Consider the following 4,393-nt stretch of genomic DNA (forward strand, 5'->3'; position numbering starts at 1 on the left):
CACACAAGCAGCAGACCAACTCTTTAAAATGTCCCCTGAACACTATTCTAATCAACAGCATTGTGTAGGTAACAAGGACAATGTTGATCGGAGAAGTTTAGTATGGCATGTTAGATCGCTTGAGAGCCGAGCCGCACTGGAGACAAGACGTCCAACTCTCCTTTGTGCGGGTAGCACAGGTTTAATAACCCTTGCTGCAGCACTTATGCATTAATATATATACAATTCATTACGATTAATATAGTATTACTATTATTATTAAACAGTATTTATATAGCGCCAACATATTACAGCGTTGTACAATTAAATAAGGGTTGCAAATGACAGAGAGATACAGAGTGACACAGAAGGAGGAGAGGACCCTGCCCCAAGAGTAAGAGTACATAGAGTACATTTTTAGGGTTAAAACTGGAATAATAACTCAAATGACATTATTATTTGAAGAAAACTTTACTTTACCTTATGGCTGGCTTTGTACCTGGGCAATGTTGTAATGTGCAAAAAAATACTTTTTTACATGCATTACCACAACAGTCAGTAACACACAAACAAGTGGGGTGTGTCATCATATTCTATTAAAATGGCCCCCTAGTAAAGTAGTTTTGCAGGTGATGATTGACTCTCACTACAGTACACATGTGCTGCATGGCTTTAAAAAGACAAAATGTATGTCCAGTTTTTATCCGGTTATACATGCATTTGCAGCCCATTCTAAATGTAACTCATTGGAATTGTGTGAATGCAACACTAAGATCTCATACAGGTAGTAAAAGGGGGGCACTCTGTATACTCTCCTGTTGCCCAATAAGCAATCCCAATATATAGAGCTGGCTGTACTCAGTAGAGTGGTTTTGGGTCTCAATTCTTACCATGTGGTAAGGTGTGGTTGGAATAAATACATTTGATCAATTAATTGGCACTGACATTGGTGATTGGTGTCTAGCTTTAGCTTTCCCCAGAGAATTTTCAACTCTCAGCAGAAACTGAATGGGTTTTGTGAGTGCATTTCTGGATTTCCTGGAAATCTGAAGTGGCAAGGCATATGACCAATGAAGTATGGAACTACAGACCTAGGAGACAATGATTCTTAACAAGAGTTCCATGAAACTCTAAGGTTGCTCCAGAGGTTGCATGGGTTCCCTAAGACTTATAAGTCTCCAATGGTAAAATAAGATGGGAAAGCAAGTCCGGGGAAATGTATCCAGACCAATAAACAGCTAGTTATGACTATGGGGTAAGGAAAGAGTTTTACATACTTAACCCTTTCTCTTTTATTATCCATTATTATTATTATTATTATTATTAATAAACAGGATTGCTATAGCACCAACATATTACACAGCACTGTACAATAAATAGGGGTTGCAAATGATAGACGAATAAAGACAGTGATACAGGAGGAGAGGACCCTGCCCCGAAGAGCTTACAATCTAGGAGGTGGGAGAAGTACCACACAATGGAGGGGAGGTATGTAGTGGTGGGAAGTAGTGATGGTGAAGAAGACAGGAAGGCAAATTTGGAAAAATGGGTTTTGAGTTCTCTTTTAAATGAACAGAAAGTAGGAGCAAGCCGAATAGGACGAGTTTGTTCCTGAAGACTTCTTCTCCACCATACCACCAGTCCCACCTACCAGAGGCTCCTCCGTCTCCTTCCTTGAACAGATATGGCTGCTCCGTCTACATCATACACAATGCATGAGCAGCAGCCCTGAACTGAACATAAGGGCATTGAGTGTATGGAAAATGACTTCTGATGGAACAAAGTCTGAGACAGGGGCAATTATTGATTTGCTAATTTTTGCATCTGATTGGAGTTCAGATTTAACCTTAGTTTTATTTTAACTGCAATGCAGATGAATTGTGCTGCACGGAGATGCAATTTGGAGACCCCAATATTGCAGCTCCTGGATTAGCACTGCAACCCAAATCTCACTGGCCGTGATTTCAGCATTTACACCTTATAGACCCATCACTGAGAGCAGATGCAGCTTTATACCAGCACCAGTACAAATATTATCATTATGCATGGTCTGAAAATGGTTAAGCACCGGTATGGCCTGACATTTAATGAAAATATTTGCGAGTGACCTCATCGAGCAGAACCAACCATGGTCAGGGACAACTTTGCTGTAACAGCTGTGCACAGGTGAAGGTCTACACATAGCTGAAACCTTTGATATTGACATTACCAGATGAGAACAGCAGATAGACCGGCTCACTCTGCACAGGATTGCCTGATCACTGAATGGAGAATGCAGGGTGAAATGAAGCATGGAAACTCCAGGAAGGTGGGGGAGGGGGACTTTTGTACTCCAATTCTAAAGCTCCATTGGCTTCCTATGCCACGTCCAACACTGCACAAGTTGTTTGTCTTGCTCAGGAATCCCAAATGCTTAACAGTTTTACAACAGTGACTGCAGCAACATATTAGGAGCCGGACACCAAAAAGACTAATTCATGCAATAATACTTACAAATGCACAAAATATCCAAAACTAGTTTTCCCTTTACACTGCACAATTCAGCTTGTTGCACATGAGCATGTTTTGGTTAATATTATTAAACAGGATTTATATAGCGCTAACATATTGCAGAGCGCTGTACATTAAAAAGGAGCATGTTGTTCTATTTCATTTAATGGCATCAAACACGCCCAAGGCAGCACAGTTCCCATGCACACAACACATAGTAACACACTTCTGTACATTGTGTGCTGCTTTAATTTGTTGTGTTTTGGTAACCCATTCAAAGGAAATAACACAATGGATGTCCCCACCTACTAGATTGTAAGCTCTTCAGGGCAGAGTCCTCTCCTCTTCCCGTATCACTGTCTGTATTTGTTTGTCATTTGCAACTCCTAATTAATGTGCAGCGCTGCGTAGTATGTTAGCGCTATATAAATCCTGTAATAAAATAATAATGTTAGTGCAATACACACAAATGGTAAAGAGTGAATGACCAGCAACACAGGAAACCTGATCGGATTGTAATTTGAAAGTGAGGGGTGGCATTAATAATCTTTGAGTTTTAGTTACTGGTTTTTAAAGTTTGCATCAGAAAACAGCGATAAGGCAGCTGCAGGCTATACAGATTTTAGGTAGGTGACTCAAAATACCAAAGACACTGGGTGACAGCCAAGCAACTAGCATTATCAAATAACATGAGCAATAGCAGTGTACATATTTTTCAGTATAGGTTTCCTGCTGAAGTCATATTAGTGATTGGGAGTTGGATTGGCACCATAGTGTATTATGACACTTACCTATAGGTGTGCCATCCTCCAGCATTGCAAGGTTCCTCACCACCCGGACCCATGCCTTTTCATGATCTGAAAGATACCAGGACTCCGCATGCCATTGCCGCCAGGTAAATACAAGTTTATTAGAAATAAAAACTTTACCTGCTTTTCATATTCCCAAATTCATATGCCCCATCTTTGTGTGCCATCACATCAGTATATGGGCAGATTGTACATGCATGCCAGCATCAAAGTAAATTGGTTCTCCATACTGGATGCGTAATAGGCGCCTGATAATTAGCAACATTTCAAGAATTATGAGCCCTGCTGACTACAGAACACCTCTCCCTATGATTATTATAAAACAGGATTTATATAGCGCCAACATATAATGCAGCGCTGTACATTAAGTAGGGATTATAAAGAATATAGTAATAGACGTAATGAAATGAAGCTGTGTAATATGTTGGTGCTAAATAAATCCTGTTTATTAATAATATTGTAATGAATATTCAATTTAGGATAACAACACAAGGCATCAAATACAGTAGGGTTGGCAAAGCCTGGAAAATAAGATAAACCACCAAGTGAGGAATTCATATTTCTTGTGCCCCCCCCCCATCAGTGTTTACATACCACTTCTTTTGATTGTAAGCTCTTTTGGCCAGCGTCCTCATATCTATCTGTCTTTGGAAACACTTATTGAATGTACAGCGCTGTGGAATATGTTGGCGCTATCTAAATAACATTTATTAATACCACTGTTCAGATAAAGGGTTGGAGAAAACTACTTTGTATATAGTAGTTCATATATTTAATAAATCTAGGACTGTTGTATGCCCCCTGGCAGCGCTATAGATTGTGCTATCCCCTGCACAGCTTGACTTGCTTATAAAATATAATACATTTGTTTCCATTGTTTGTCATTTGCAACCCCTAGTGCACAACACTGCATAATATTTACAAATATAAAAATAAATAGACTTTACTATAAAACCATAATAAAAAACACAACAACAAGGCAGAGATCTATTTAGAAGATATTTAATATTTCACATAAAAACCTGTATATACATATAATAAATTTAATGTAAACATATTCAAATGCTTTTTTTTTTTTTTTTTTACTGTCAGCCTTTGTTTTCAGTTTATCACAA

The sequence above is a fragment of the Pyxicephalus adspersus genome, chromosome 4 (assembly GCF_032062135.1).
Source record: "Pyxicephalus adspersus chromosome 4, UCB_Pads_2.0, whole genome shotgun sequence".
Classification (NCBI taxonomy): Eukaryota; Metazoa; Chordata; class Amphibia; order Anura; family Pyxicephalidae; genus Pyxicephalus; species Pyxicephalus adspersus.